This window comes from Oryzias latipes, chromosome 17, assembly GCF_002234675.1.
Source record: "Oryzias latipes chromosome 17, ASM223467v1".
NCBI lineage: Eukaryota > Metazoa > Chordata > Actinopteri > Beloniformes > Adrianichthyidae > Oryzias > Oryzias latipes.
This window is the reverse complement of record NC_019875.2, coordinates 20,593,648-20,610,501: the sequence shown is the minus strand read 5'-3', so window position 1 is coordinate 20,610,501 and position 16,854 is coordinate 20,593,648.

The window sequence follows — 16,854 nt, the reverse complement described above, 5'->3', positions numbered from 1 at the left end:
AAAATGGTGGCCAAACAGAGATTATGAGGCTGGAAACAAGAGGGATGAAGCAGGCCAAAGATGGATGATAGTCTGGGTTAAAGAGGAGTAATGCGCACAGTTGGCAATGCCTGTTTTATTTGTACAGCAGATGAACTTGAGCGTCAATCCTGTGTTCCTGAGCTGCTCACAGCAGCATCTGATTATGGATAAAAACCTAAACAGTTGCTCTGCTTTTAAAAAGCACACAATAGGTATAAGTACAACAGGTCTGACAATAATCTAGTAGCCTACAATAAGATATTACTAAAAATTTTAGTGATTAAAACTAAATTTTTGTCAAATCTGAGTTAGCAATAAATATGTATCAGTGAATGAACAATTTTGGCTGTAAATTCTCAATATTCTACATTGCATGTTTTTTGCTTTTACGAATGTTTGGTATCTTTCTGGATGTTCATCCATTTTATAATGAATCTTTTCCAGTTTAATTCCATAGAGACCCTGGATCTCTAACATGAGATTTTGTTTTGCGTTTACTATTAAGTACTTGATTGTTTTTATGTTTTTATACATGCATTTGATTGTTTAACATATTTTATTATATAACCTTTGAATTATACAGTGCTTTGCTCTACTTAGTTTGTGGTAATTCAGTTTTTAAATAAAGGTGATTGATTGATTGATTGATTGATTGATTGATTGATTGATTGATTGATTGATTGATTGATTGATTGATACATTTAGGTTTTTCTGGCAAAACATTTCTGTGAAGATATTTGAGTTGCATTGATGTTACTTGTATTTTAAACTTACTCAGACTAATAAAAGCTTGTTTAAAATTTTAAAAATGACATAAATTCACCTCCCCCAACCTTAAATCCTTTCCTCAGTCAGTTAAATTTATACATCTAGTTAACTTTAGCAAAACAAGGGGACTTTAGATTTTATCTATCTATCCGTCCATCTGCCGTTTCTATTTTCCATATCCCCAATTTATACAACTAATAATGACCTAACCATTTAAACCTTTTTTAGTAAGAGTTTAATAAAATGCTTGTTTTTGATGATTTTTTTCTTGCTCTTTCCAGTTTCTTCTTCTTTAATAATAATTAAAAAAAAAAAAAAAAAGAAAAAAAAACCGGAAGAATCTGGAGCCAAGGCTTGGAAAAGGACAGGCGTACCACGCCATCCTGTGGACAAAAAAGGACTTGCAACTTTCAATCTATTGTTTTTTTTGTATTTAGAGCTGTTTTTTTGTTCCATCCTAATTTGACATTTTTGAACTTTCATAAGACACATCAGAACATTTTTTTGATTTTCACAAAAAGCTAAGATTAAAAACCTAAATTAAGTCCAAATAAATCTAATCTTCTTTCTCTTTCGGCTTTTCCCATCAGGGGTCGCCACAGCGAATCATCCTTTTCCACCTCACTCTATCATGATAAATTATTAATAAATTATTTTACACATCAAACCTTGTTATTTTCAGATATCTGTTTTCCATAAATGTGTTTACTTTGCCAGTATTTTCTATATTTAGTCCTTTTACCCAGATTTCTAACAGAGGAAACAGATGTTTATTTGATATTCAGTTGTTTGATTTGAGGAAAATAAAATTAATGAAAAAGTTGTTATATGTTCACCAACGTTTGATTCAATTCTTGGTGCCTGAATGTTCATGTTAAAGAATAATAAAAAAACATAATCAAAACTCCTAATGTCTTGTATTGCCTTCAGTAGTTTCTGAATCTGCTTCCCCAAACCACTCAGAACTCCCCCCACATCCCCTTCTGTGCGCTGTTTCTTTCATCAATCCATTCATTCTAGTTTCCTCCTTTGCTGTGTGTTTGCATGAGCCCGTCTCTGAGCAATGAGGACTTCATTGTTGAAGAAGTTGCAGTCCTCTGCTTTTCAGCACCTCTCCACTCTCTGATTTACTTTCTGTCAGATAAAAAACGACGACAATGTAAAGTTTCCTTCCAGAACGGGACCAGGAGAAGAAAAAAAAGCCAGGGCAGTCTGCCATTGTCTGAACTGACTTTGAGCGGAACAAGAGTCTTTTTCACTTTACTAGGGGAAAAAAAATTATGGAGTCTGAATCCAAGAGTCTGTCTGACTTTGTTTAAAAACATGCCCAGAAAATGGATTTCTTTGGTTTGCATGTGACTGTTAATAAAGAACAACTTGTCACACAAAGTGACAAAACCAAATCGAAATGAACGATCTAGATCTGAGAAGCATCTTTAAAAGAAATTGTTTGTCTTTATTTGTGTTACTAAGATTTTGAGTTGTGAATTGATTGTAGCTTGAGAACAATTGTCGATCATTTTTTATGTACGACACAAAATTACTTTTTTTATTTGTGCTGTTTTTTTATGCTTTGGATCTGTTGTATTTACAAAGCAAGCAAACATAAAATGACTTTTAACATCCTGAATTGATTGTTTCTTTTTAAATGAAAGTGTTAGCACAAACTGCAGTTGTTAGCGTGTTATGGATAAAGATCTTGTCAAAAATATAAGTAGTATTTTACAGTGGCATTCTCTGGTAACAAAATATTTGCAGTTTGCAGAATAACTATACACTCACAGGAGGTCATATTAATAACATAATTAAATATATATATACTGTTACTTTTAAGTAAAATGTTTAACCTTTTATTTTAAAACAATTGAAACAGGACGTATAACTACTATTAGAATGTAAGCTACAGGAAAATTGATTAAAATTTAGAGATTAAAATAACGTATTTGTGAAACAATACTTATAATTTCACAAAACAAAAAAAATACCAAACCAAACATTTAGCAAAGTAATGCCCTGTCCTGAGGGGGCATTACTGGCTCCTCTCTCTCTGTGTGGGGTAGGGCCTGGGGGGGTCGGCGCTTCGGGGGATGGGACCCCTGGGCTGAGGGGACCTGGGCCCTATGCTGGGGGGCTGGGGGGGGCTGTTTGATCATCAGGGGAAAGTCTACCAGCTGTCCCCGACTTACCCTCTTCCTCATAATTTCTTATTGTGGTAATGGGGGGGGGGGGGGGGGTTCAGCCTGCGATGCACCTTGGGGGGAGGAGCTACTTGGCAGTGGTCCCCCTCCCATGGTTGCCGTATGGAATAGCAAACTTGAGCACAGGTGTTAGGTCACCTAGTTTGCGTGAATGAATGAAATATTTCACACTAGTTGGTTTGAAGGCATAAGTATGCGTGTGTGAACAATATTTATGTTTTGTACATGTTGACATGTGAACATTTTTGGAGCCAACAGGTGTTCTTATAACATTTAAGTGTGTGTGTGTGTGTGTGTGTGTGGACAGGCCCAGCCTTTATAGATTTGCATTACATCTGAACCTCACTGTAATGATTATAACCATCCAGAAACTTGTTGCTTTATGCTGCGTCATGGTTTTAACCCCCCCCCCCCCCCCTTCTATAATCACACTACTGTCCCCCCCTCTCTAACATCCCTCTCTCTTCTTCCCTCCTTTGCTTTTCCGTCCGGTCCAACACAAAAGATTTTCAAATATGATTCAAATGAATAAAGTTTGGCCTCGATTACAAAAGGGGTTTATTCAGACATACCTCTGGTTTGTCAGAAGATTCATAACCCCTGTTGTTAAAGTAAAATATGTCCAACACAAGAGGCCTTCAGCTCTCATCTGTTTGCCCAGCTATTGGACAGAAAAAAAAGCAATGTCAAGTTTGATTTCACATCTTCATGGTTTTATGTTAAGTACTTTTCTTACAAACATAATTTATGTTCAGTAAGTACTGACGTGGAAGAGATTAGTACTAGTGTTGTGTGTGTTTTTTATTTACATATGATTATGTCAGTCTTAGGAAGGGTTTTATGAAGGTAATAATGTTCCAAAATGGACAACACAGATGCAGATTCTCACATTTGATTTTACAAGTTCTTACATCAAATCTACAAGTTAGTCCATTTTGGAACATTATCACCTTCATAGGTTTTTAGCAAATGAAATTTATGAAACATTGCATTTCCTATTGTCCAACTGTGTTAACACAGGTTTACTGCATTTTTAACCATTGAAGACAACTAATTTATGTAAAAAAAAAATTCTGAAAGTTTTTTTCCCCATGTATTTATTGTACTGCAACAACAGTTATATCAATAGAGCACTCCAACCACGACAATAGTTTAAAAAAATTGCAAGGTAAAAAATAAAGAAATAAAGAAATAACCTAAAAATACTCAGGTCCACATCTCATATCATGGGTCAGTGAGCAGGTCTGTTTAGAGGCACATGTAGAAAACAGATGCAAAGTCATCAGCAAAACAGCTGATTTCACAGTATTATAGTTATTACAGAAAAGGCTTTGTTCCTTCTGAGTGTTTATATGTGTTATTTTAGTAAAAACCTCAATATCAATGGGTATCCAAACTTTATTTTTTTTAATTACAATCATTTAAGTATAAGACCTTCTTGTGAAAAGTAAAAAGTGAAAAGAAATTGTCTACAGGTAAATGGGAAATGTCGCCATCTGGTGAACACTTAAAAACATTTACATTTGTAAATGATGTTCATTTGGTGAAGCAAAAACTTCTTAAAAATGAATATAAAGAATAATGAGGGCACAATGTATTGAAAATGTTTTGAAGTAAGTTCAACCTTTATCTTACAACAACACTCAGACTTGTATCAGAAATGAAAAAAAGAAAAGAAAATCAAACAAAGCAGTATTTTGTTGCACCTATAAGAAAAAAAAATAAGTGATAAACAATTTATAAAAATCACATTACAGTAAACTGATTTTTTGGATATAATCTGTTTTAATTTTAAATGAATACATTAAATAAACTAAGAGGATTAAAACCTGGAATGTGACAGAGCTGGACTAGAGGTGTGCCTCCCTCTCCTCAAGCTGCATCATCATTCTGTTGCTGCATATTTGTTCTACTGATAAAGTACTTGATGTCTGAAACGTTTGTGTGTTCAATCTGCAAAACTACAAAACCGCTTTTCCTGTCATTTCCATGTGACTCACTGAGACGTTACAATAAAAGAGGCTTAACAATGAGATGAAAGAAGCACATCAAAGATTTAGAGGTTTTCCTGCAGGCCAGTTTTGAAGAAAGTGGTGAGATACATCGATATCCTCCATGCGTCACCAGGAGATGATGGAGTTACTTCTTTTAACATATCCTGAGATAAAGATCTATCACAGATGGTATTTTTAAGTTGCTTCTTCCAGAAACTTAAACATCTACCTTCAAAAGTTCAGATTACTAAAATCTAAAGGAGGTCCTGTGCTGCTAAAATAAAACGCTGTTTAAACTCAAACAACAAGAAAAATACTCTTTAGTCTTTTAACCAACTTTACTGTTTTGCTTGATAAAAATAATTCAAAAGGTTAAAAAAACAACAACAAGGGCTAAATTTTATTCAAGTCCAACTCTGATCCTCTTTTGATGCATTTTAAAAGAGTTCCCGGTGCTCTTTTAAATATAATTGTGCTGTTTTCTAGCCAAAAAAACAAAATCAAAATATGATTGTATGAGTCTTGGGCAGGACCACTGGCCCAGAGCAGCCCCATCCCCTGTTCCCATCACCTATAACTGAGCTATTATTTAATATGCTTATTAAATGCGCTCTCCTGTTTGCTAAAACCCCCAAATAGCCCCAAACACACCGACAACCATACCAACCTCTAACTCTGACACATCAAACCAGAAACGTATAAATACTGAATGGTAAATATTGAATATTAAATACTGAATTGTATAATATTCTTTATGCAAGACTAAAGTCATGTTTGTGCAAAGTTCTGGTGTAGTACTTTCTGTGTATGGTATTGTTTGTGTAAGAATTTCTATGCTGTCTTGCAAGGCCTCATATGGAATCAAGTTACTGGCACATTTAAAATAAAACTGAATTTGACATCATTTATATTCAAATTTGCTCCTAATTTTTGTGGTTTTTATGTCATAAATGTGCTTATGATCACTGTTTGAAGGGTTTATTATAATTTGTGAGGGGCAGGGAGTGAAGCACCCCATGCTAAAATGAGCTGGTTGAGATGGCTGTGTAATCTGGTCAGCGTAGCCTCAGCTGACCTTGTAGTGAGCAGCAGTTTAGACTTGTCTCTGTGGGAAGAGACCTCAGGTTTGACCCAGTGCTTACTGGAGAGATTAAATCTCTTGGAGAGCCTGGAAACATCCCAGAGAAGCTGGAGAAGGTGTAACTTACCCCACTGGCTTAAAAAAAAAGACACGAAGAGTAAAATCCAAGCTTCATATTGACTGACTTAATAAATAAAGCAAATAGGAAGAAAAAAAAATTGTTCTCCTCTAACTCCCAATTTGGAATTTTTAAGCCTAAACATGGCTTAACCCATCAACGCCTTATTGCCTAAAAAACAGCTGTAATCACCAAAAAGACGAAAGGCACACACAGACAATAAAATAATTTATCAGAAAATTATTTATCTGGCTTCTCGCGAAATTCAGCGCCCAGACAGCAACCACTTCAGCTGACTGACTGATCCAACAAAGAGGTTTAACCTTTACCATGATCACTCATCACATGCACACACACAAAAGCACAACACACACACAAAAGTAATGATTTCATCATGTAGCAGGATATCCCACCACCACTATATAAACACTTCAAGGTCTCGGGTCTCCTTTTACTTCCTTGCTCCCTCTCTACCCTCAAGCTGCCTGCATCTCCTCCTCTTCCTCCACTCAAACTGGGGACATGAGATGATGTTTAAATGTGACAGAAACAGCCAACAGCGACGGCAAATTATGTTTGTGACCGTCAACCCCTCAACAAATCCAATATTCAGAGGTTCTTATTTTGACATGAAAAACTTCACTTCAATTGTGTTTATTAACCGCTTGACATCTTTTGATACAAATATGCATCAAACTACTGCAGTTTCAAATTACATTAATATAGCATCTACATGAAAACAAAAACAAACATCTTTATTTTACATTGCTGAAAAGAAATTCAAGCATCAAGTGGTTTAACAATTACGCCCTCGTTGTTTAAGGTAAATATTCTTTTTGTCGAATATTTAGTTTAAATTTCAAAACTATCATAATTATTACATGTATTGTATAATCTGTCTAAGTACAGGGTCACAATATCACTGAATCAGAGATGTACTCAAAAGGTTCAAGGTTTTATTGCCTTCTGCACGTGCAGTACATCGGAATTTTTCTTTGGCATATCTCACATCACGGTTAAATAAAGAAAGGACAAAGATTAAAAAAATAAATAGAATAAAGGAAAATTAGACAACAAAGAACAAGAATAAAAAATAAATAAATATGAGCAAATATGAATATTGCAGCATCCCAACTGTTCAGAAGAATTATTGCACGTGTGGAGTTAATTGTTAATTAATATAAACTGAAGTATATATAAAAAAAAATTAAATAAATAAAAGAGGGACAAACCTTTAGAATTTGAGACATGGAAATGTGTACCCTAACCCTTCCAGGTCAACAATGACAAATTCATTTGAGCCTAAATGTATTTAACTGAAGTCAAAAATTAGATTTGGGGATCTTATAAACTAGTTGACAAAATAATAAATTCTTCGTTGTGAAAAGATCAGATCAGAACAAGAAGAGTGCGTTTTCGGCTTCTAGCAATTCATCCACCAGTTGAATACTGAAAAATAAAATGATTACAAGATGCAGCATGTTAAGTTTTCTGGTCATTCACTAGAGGAACAGCTTTTCACCGACAGCAAAAGGAAGCTTTGCTCAATTTGAAATCACTGAATTCCAGTGACCCAATTAACATTTGTTTTTTCTTTTCCACTTTTGGCATTCAGACAGATCTCATATATTTTCATTATTTATGTGCTTTAGGTTGATCCGATACTAACTAAATACTTGTTTTTTTCAGAGTAACCATTAAAATACAATGATTACTCAGGTCAAAATACCCAATTAAATTTGATGAGTTTTAAAATCTTTTTCATTTGGAAGCCTTGTTTGCACAATTGGACAACTGATTGCAAATGATCTCATCTGAACAACATTCCTACATGAAGGAAAGAAAAAGAATCTCCGGCAACATTTTTTCAGCCCACACTTTCGTGTCTCATGTTGTCCCTAGCAGCTGAATCTCAAAAATCTTTAGTAACTTTTAATCACGGAGGGAATCCAGCCATAACAGAGATATGTTCAGTCATGTTTATTTGCGCTCTTTGGTGTGTGTGTGTGGGTTCTCATAACAAAAAAAACAAAATCAACCTTTTGCGCAGGCTTTTGAAGTAAAACAACTGGAGTTTCTTGAGGATGCAGGAGCTACTGTAACCAGCAGGAGATAAAGTCCTCTTGTCTTTAGTTGATGGTTAATGGCGTGTACTTGTATAGCGCTGTTTTACCTTTCTCAAAGCCCCAAAGCGCTTTACAGTCACAGTCCCGTTCACCCATGCAAACACACATTCATGCACTGGCGCCAACCTTCCACCAAAGGCAAGGTGGGGTTCAGTGTCTTGCCCAACGACACTTTGACACATGGGCAGGAAAGGTGGGAATCGAACCTGCAATCTTCCGATCATAGGTCGACCGCCCTACCGGTGCAGCAGGAAAAAACAAAACAAAAAAAACAACTCTAGGAATATTTACCATATTTGAGCAATACAATTGTACGTGTTTCTATAACCTTTCACCTTCTACCATTATCCTTTATTGTTTTTGATTTGAACCTCAACATGTCTTATGACATGGAGCATTACAAGTGGTTCTCTTTACAGAAGTTGCTTCTGCACTTCAGGGATTTTAATAATAATAATGGATTGGATTTATCTGCGCTTTTCAAGGCACCCAAAGCGCTTACATTGTGTCCATTATTCATTCACTCGTCATTAATACTTGGTGATGGTAAGCTACGGTTGTAGCCACAGCTGCCCTGGGGCAGACTGACAGAGGCGTGGCTGCCAGTTCGCGCCTACGGCCCCTCTGACCATCACCGGGATCATTCATACACATTCACACACCAGTGGAGCCACACTGGAGGCAAGGAGGGTGAAGTGTCTTGCCCAAGGACACAACGACATTTTGGCTGGTGGGAGTGGGGATCGAACCGCCAACCCTTCGATCATTGGACGACCCGCTCAACCACCTGAGCCACTGTCGCCCCTTTTGCCATTATTTATTGCAGAAAACTGATAAAAATGCGGATGGTGCACCCATGACACTCCATGGAGAATTCTGTTCGCACCTTCAGATCCTTTTCTTCAAAATTTGGGAACTTTGGAACAACTGGATCAAAGCTTTCATTAAGGCCATTCATGAATTATTATTTGCCTGCATGCTACAGTTAATCAGGTTCTGCAAAAAACCTTTGTTCATTGCCATTTTGAATCACTGAATCAGTTTTCCACTCACTTTAAAAAAAAAAAAAAGCAAAAAGAACAATCAAATCTATTTTTTAGGTCTCATGCTTGAAATTCTGTTAAGTTTTTAGTTTAGCTCAATTTGAAAGCTTAAAATACCTCATCACAACAGACAATGCACCATTGAATACCAACAATGCTTTTCTTATGTTAGGATTTAACCCTTTTACACCACACCTGTAGCTCCAGTGTTTACATTTTTTTGACTACCAGAACTTCAACTGTTTACGCAATGAATTTAATTCCAGCAGATTCAGCAGCGGTAAAAAGCAGCTTCGTAACTATATGCAAGCCTACGTTAGTAAAACATTGTAGGTTAGTGCAAATCTGAGATGAAAAGCCACTTTTCTCTGCGTCAATCAGCTGATTCACGTTGATCCTGCATTTGTCAAAGAGCGTGTTTTTTAAGGGTCGGCTGCTACATCAACAATAATATGTTCAGTATGTCTATTCTCACGAAGAGACTTGCCTCAGAGGAAGGCAGTTTTTGCAGATGTAGATTAGGGATTTTAAAACCCAGAAGTCAAGAGAGATAAATAGGTTTGTTCATTTTGCGCTGTGTTTATTTAAGTCTTTAAGCTCTTGGCGGATCATCTCCCTGTCCAGCCAGAACCTGCCGGTCCATTGTTGGGCCACCACTCAGCGGACCGAGCGGACGTACACCTCCATTACCTCTTCATGTTTACCTCCACCGCCAGCCCAGAATAGCCTGTCACTCAGCAACGGTTATTCACCCACTTCCTCGAAATAGCGTGACTCCGTCATACATGGAGAGGCGGGAACTTAACTAAAACAGGACAAAATGAGAAAAACAAGATGTGACAGAGAAGAGGGTTTCACAAAGGGCAGGAAACCCAGAGACATGTCAAAGAGAGCAGCAGGCAGAGATGGAGGAACAGATAGAAGGACCGACTGGGGGAGGAATGAGTACAGCCGAGGGATAATGGAGTTAGAAATGAATGAATACGGCTAAAGGAAAGAGTGAGCGGATGTTGCAATAACGAAGGAAAAAGAAACACAAGGAACAGAGAGACTCATTCTACACCTTTGAAGTCCACTTTGGGACACAAAGAGTTTGGTGTAATATGATTCAACAAACATTAGCGGTCCTGTGTGCGTGCCCCGGCGGATGAACCGACGAAAGCTTTTTATTAACACAAATGATTCGAAGCTTTTGATTTTTTTTTTCATAGCTGTGTTACTGAGCAGACTGACAGAAAGCTTTGATCTCCAGCTCTCATTCCACAGCCTCAGTGTCTGAGGAATATAGTTTTCAGCTCATTACTAAAAATAATAAGGGCACAAAAAGAAAATTCTTTATGTTAAATAGATATTAGTTTGCCAATTTGGGTTTGAGCCTCTTGTTCCTTCAAAAACAAGAGATACAGACAAAAAAAATGCAACAATATCCCAGGAAAACATTTGTTTTTAAAAATGTTGCATGGTCACTAAAACACTAAAATTTAAATTTTTATATTAGTTTAGAGTCAAGGATTTCTAATTAAAGTGTTTGAGCATTTTCTTCTGTTTTAGATAATTCTATAAATGAACCAACTGTTCCAAATCATGTTATTATTTCAGTTTAAAATTTTTGTTAAGATTAAAAAATTGGCCTCTTTAAATTGTGGTTAAAAAAAATTAAATTGAAATTTCTTGAATTGGACTTAGCGACCTGTGGTGTACCTCACCTTGGCCCAACTGTAGCTGGAATAGGCTCCAGCAACACAATAACTCTGAAATAGATGAAGCAAGTTTGGAAAATAGATGTTACAGTTTCTGAATATTTTCTGATAAATACCACTACTTGTCTTAAGCATGAAATGTGTGTTGAAGTCATTATGCACATGCATCATTTCTATTTGTCCCTCTATTTCCTTTCGTGTCCCACTTTTGTAATGTAACAGTTTAACCCTTAGTAGTATGCGGGCCTTTAAAGGCATTTTTTTTACAATTTACTACAATTTGCTGATCATTTACCTTTAAAACAGTTTTTGTTCCTGTCCATCTAAAGAAATCACAGCCTCTTTTTTTCAATGGTCATTTCTCTTTATGTTATACAAAAAAAAATAAATCCAAAATAAATCTAAAACTGATCAAAAAAAACCAACTTCCGTCCAGTAAATGCCATTTTTTACCGCAAAAATTTAGGTAAGACGGTTTTCATTTTATAACAAATATCAAAAGTTAAAGTTCACAACTGTTGACCGGTAAAAGGCAACATCGTTTTAGGTAAATACAGAAATGGAGCAACAGAGGAACTCAGAGCAACTTAAGAAAACCTCAAAACATTAAAGAAACGTTTTCACAGAAAAACATATATTCCTGTTTTTTTATTTTTATCGATAACCAATTCAAGATGTGCAGATGCGTAATAGAGAGCAATGATGGATGAGGATGTATCTGTTTTGGATCTTTCCACACAATGTTGTGGGTAATCCAACATAAATTCTTTAGTGCAGCATATCTGTGTATCCCAATAGAGAATCTAAGAACTGGGATGACAGTTCAACACAAGAAGGAGTCTTTCTTTGAGTCTGGAGTTTATTTAATAGTTATGTTAGCCAATCAGATGACCGACAGAGCTTTGAAGTTCAGGCCCAGAGAATGGCCTCACTATGGCAAGAGGACAGAGAATAAGAATATAATCTGGCTCTATAACTTCAGAAAAGTATTTCAAGAAATGAGCAAGACTGAGTTTTCAACAACTCAATTACAATGCACTAATCATGCTCAGAAAGCTTTTCTGAATGTGGTAAATTAGTAACCAACACACCCAAAGTGTAGAGAGGTTTGTTGCTGTCTTTTTCGATTCTTAACTATGGGGATCAAAAGTGTCTTCTTTCTTTTAATCTAAACGTAAACACCGGGCATTGGAAACGCGTGTAAGACTGTTTTAAAACTAAGTTCTTGAGCTCTCATTGAGCTCATGGTGTTCACATTGGACAAGCAGGTACGGGCTTCTTTTCCTTTTTCTACTGTTTGCTAGTGCATTTCCACCACATTTGGAAAAGGTTTGAGGTGAAATGTCAAAGCTTGCAAATCTTGTCAGTCTTGCACCAGGCTTTTTCTTTTTACAGCTCTGTTCCAAAACATGAAAGACTTGGTGTCATCATTCTGGCCTGATGGACAGCAATTGCTAATTTCTCTTCCATGAACAACGTTCAAACGGTTGGCATTTCCGTGAATTAGAAGGGACGCCATCCACACATCACTAAAAAAATCAGAGTCCCTGATTGGTCAAAGTACAACCTGGTTGATCTTGCAGTGCACGTTCAGTGCCTTTTGTTTTGAACACAGACCTGTTGTAGAAACTTCCATAGCTATTCGTGATTGTGAGAGTTTTTAACATGGTAACTGTAAGGCCTTGACGTAGATTTTTTTCATCAAAAGTGGTTGCTTGAACGCGTGTTGCAGAACGTAGCTTCAGAGTGCTTTCACACTGAGCTGTTTGGTCCACACCAGGCTGGCCCTTGGTAATCCCCTTTTCTGGATAATCCCTTTCATTTGGTGGGTGTGGGTAAGAAAAGCATATCTAAACTCTGGTGTGGCCCATATATGTGAACACACCTGAAGATGAAACTCTTGCAGCAAAATAAAAAATAGAGATGAACCAACTAGACCAAATGGGTCTGCAAACTCTAGCGTTCACACACACGTTACGCAAGTTTCTACACATGTTTCTATGACTGTTTTAAGGCTCTAAGTATAAAACGCATGGCCATTGAAAACCTGTTGAAAGGTAAACCAGGTCAACCTTTCATAAATCAGAAAAGTTGGATTTGAAAGTGATGAATGGATGGCATCCCCCTTTAATACACAAAAGTGCCAACCGTTTGAAAATTGATAATGGAGGAGAAATTCATGATTGGGGTTTGTGCCACAATTATATGACAGTTTTTTTATATAGAATCAAAACAAGGCTGTGAAGGAAAAAGCCTGGAACAAGACTCGAACTATTTTGACATTTCGCACCAAGCCTCTTCCAACTGTAGGTAGCAGACATCTGCTAGTATTACGTTGAGACGGTCTAATGTGAACGCCATGGGCTAAACTCATTCAAGATTGAGCATTTAGCGCATCACATACCTGATGTGAACATAGCGTAACACATAACTATTGGACACCAGCAGCAAAACCTTGAAGACCAAGGCCGAATCCGAATTCTTTCCCTACCCCGCTGGCTCCTTCCTATCCCTCCAATTATAGGGGCATTTGGAGGGAGAAGGGTGTCCAAACTAGTTTTTGTTTTTAAATGGGAAACCCATTTAAGGAGAAACGCATTCCTTTATGTGGAAGTAATGATATTTTGCTATAGCACATCTTTTTAAAGTTATAAAACTTTTATGCATTTTTTCAATGAGAATTTCTTAAACGTGCTTAAATTTGTTTGTTAGGGGGTTGCATTTTGATACGTTGGGTCAACATTAAATTTGTAAAAAGGGAAGAAGGTGGTGACTTGTGTGTGACAATAGAAGACTTAAGTGACCAATCAGAATTCAGCTTTCTTTTAACCATCACCATCTTTCCTACTTTAACCACCATTTGATCTTTACAACAAACCAAAAAAAAAAAAATTAAAGTTTTAATCAGATAAAAGAACTTGTGAGCTCAGAAGGAGGAAGGTCACAAGAAAAAAACAATATTTCATGAAATGAAATAATTATGCTTATTTCAATCATTTTTACATTCTTGCTTCTTGGAGACATTGTTCTTCCCTTTTTAACTTTGACCTATCTTGATAATCCAAAATGGTCCCTGAGGTCTAAAAAACACCAGTTACCCGGAAAGTTAGAACTTGCTTTTCTCAGAACGGCCTTCTTTTGAGGCTAATGTCACGTCAAAGAGCAGAACACAAGTCATCCTTCATCCGTCAGTGGTGCTAATGAAGCCCAGATGTTCCATGCAGGCCCGGCCACTTTTCCTTTGTTGTCACTGCAATACAGTACCCAGAATCCTACTGTTTGTTGTGGCTGTCCTGGTTATGGCTGAGTACTCGATACATAATGAAAAAGAAAGTGTGGATGTGTTCAAACATGATGGATCTTTGACTTTATCACGGTTAGTCATGCTTTGTTATTCAAGCCCCTAATCTGTATGTTTGTGCCAAATATGCATGCAAATGTCTCTTTGTGGGGGAATGGACAATTGAAAGTTTAATTTTTTCACTTTGATACAAATTAAAGAGGGCTGGAGAGTCACAGAGTCACTATTTGGATGTTTTAAGGCTCCAATTCTGCAATAAGTCAATTCCCTATATGGCCCCATTCTATTATTTAAAGATGATATCCAGTTTCATTTATTTATCCAAAAAATACACAAACATATGAAACAATGCAATTATATTGTGATTTGAGTGAAAGGACCACCACTTTGTTCCATGTGGTTCCAGCAGTTCTGTACACTTCCTGTCCGGGTCGGGTAACCAATGCAAACCCAGCAGCTGGCGAGGAAGGTGGTCTACTTTCTTCCGTCTCAGGTACAGATACCCACACACATTCATTGCAGAAAGCTTGCACTTAGATCGATCCCATCTTTCACCAAAGACTTTAACATCAAACTAAGTAATCTCAGATCCACTTGAGCACAAACAGATGGAGACACACCCGTACCGTCACACTTCCCAGGAGCGAGATAAGCCGCAGCATGTCACGATCAAACTAGAAGTAAATGCTGCTCTAAAATAAAAACAACTGTATGTTTATAGGATGCTGGGATGTTTTCGGCTAAGGAGGGAAACCAAGCCCACTAACAAACACTGCCAGCGCTCACGAAAGCTGACGTCAGGATGATGAACAACACAGAAGGCAGAAAACCACACAAACTTTGCCAAAAGTATTTTTTAAAATAATGTTTTTCCATAACCAAAAATAGACTTTAAGCTCCAGTGGCAGATCTTTGAAAAAAATTAACTTTACGTATGACAAATGGCTGTCTTACCCTGATAATCTTGCTGCCTTTGCTGGCCATGTGATAAAAGACTGGCTTAGTGGTAGAGCGTCTACCTTGAGATAAAAAGTTTAGGGGTTATTAAGAAGTAAATACAGGGATCAGTGAAGTTTTTTTTAGAGTTTAATAATCTGCAAATTACAATGACAACAATGCAAGTAAGAAACTAAACTTAAAAGAACAGCGAAGTTAAATATCTCAAATCAATTTGGGAGCAAATGGCATCAACCACATCTGTGCTGCAAACACCAAGAAAGTGCTGGATCCCAGAGGCAACAAGAGAAAAAAAAACATCAAATGAGAAAAACAACAACAAAACACTTCCAACTGTTTGAAGATGCACAACTTGAATTGGTTTAACAATTACAAAGATTCAGGAGTGTTAATCACACAGATATGGGTTCATTCATTCATCCTCTGCAGTTAATTCCCTATTGGGGTCTCGGGGCTGCTGGAGCCTATCCCGGCCTCTTGTGGGCGAAGGGAGGGTACACCCTGGACAGGTTGCCAGTCTGTAGCAGGGTAACACAGATATTAGTACAACTCCAAAACTGCTGCACAAAGACAGCTCAGACCAACCTCTAAAAAAAGTATAGAAGCGAAGAATCCAACCAAACACTGAAAAGTTGATTAAGGAATTTTTTTTTCCGTAAAGAAAACCTTTATTACTTTACTACTATACTACTCAACTCAGTTACTACTTTATCCCCAACTAAATGTAATTTTATATTTTTATTGCAGTATTTTTAACTTTACCTTTACTTGCCATTTGAAAATTACTTTAAAAAAGAGGCAATAGATAAGTGACTTCAGTGTGTAATTGTGTTTATGTTTCACTGATCAAAACCGTTCTCTATAGATTGACTGAAAGCATGTGTTTATACAGTGTGTCAGTTGAAATTCTTTGATCAAAAACAGAATTAGAAAAAATATTGCAGAAGATTTAAATGCAGGAATAAAAACTAAAAAAACTGGCTAGAATATAGGATAAATTAGGCACACTGTCCTGTCATTCAGAGCCATATTGTTTTCTTTTTAAAATATTTTTGTCAGTTAAATTACACCAGGCTTAGATTCAGATTGGTTCCCCAAAATCAGCCAGACATAATTAAATAATACAAAAATATCTTTAAAGCTACTTTTTTTTCATAGAAAAATATTGAACAGATCTCTTAAACAATTTAGGATCAGATTAAATATTTCAAATTAGAAGTGTCCTCTTTTGTTGTCAACATTTAATCTACATTTGGAGTCATTTGAAATAATTTGCAAAAGTTGATTCATAGTTTTGGCTTAGTTTCCTTCTTCTAGAGGGCAAACAAATGTCCCCCTGCCCCTAGCTAAGCTGCAAAATTCCACCTTAAAAACCCTGCTATAAAGAGCCAGGAGATCATGTTTCATACATGCACAGTTTAGGCCCACAGGGATTTTTTTTGGGCCAGCGTACCGCCTCTCCATTCACAAAGAGAATGGTTTCAATCATGACCCTATTACTTTCTCCGGTTTTCACAAGAGTTGGCAAATATTGATTGAAATATTTA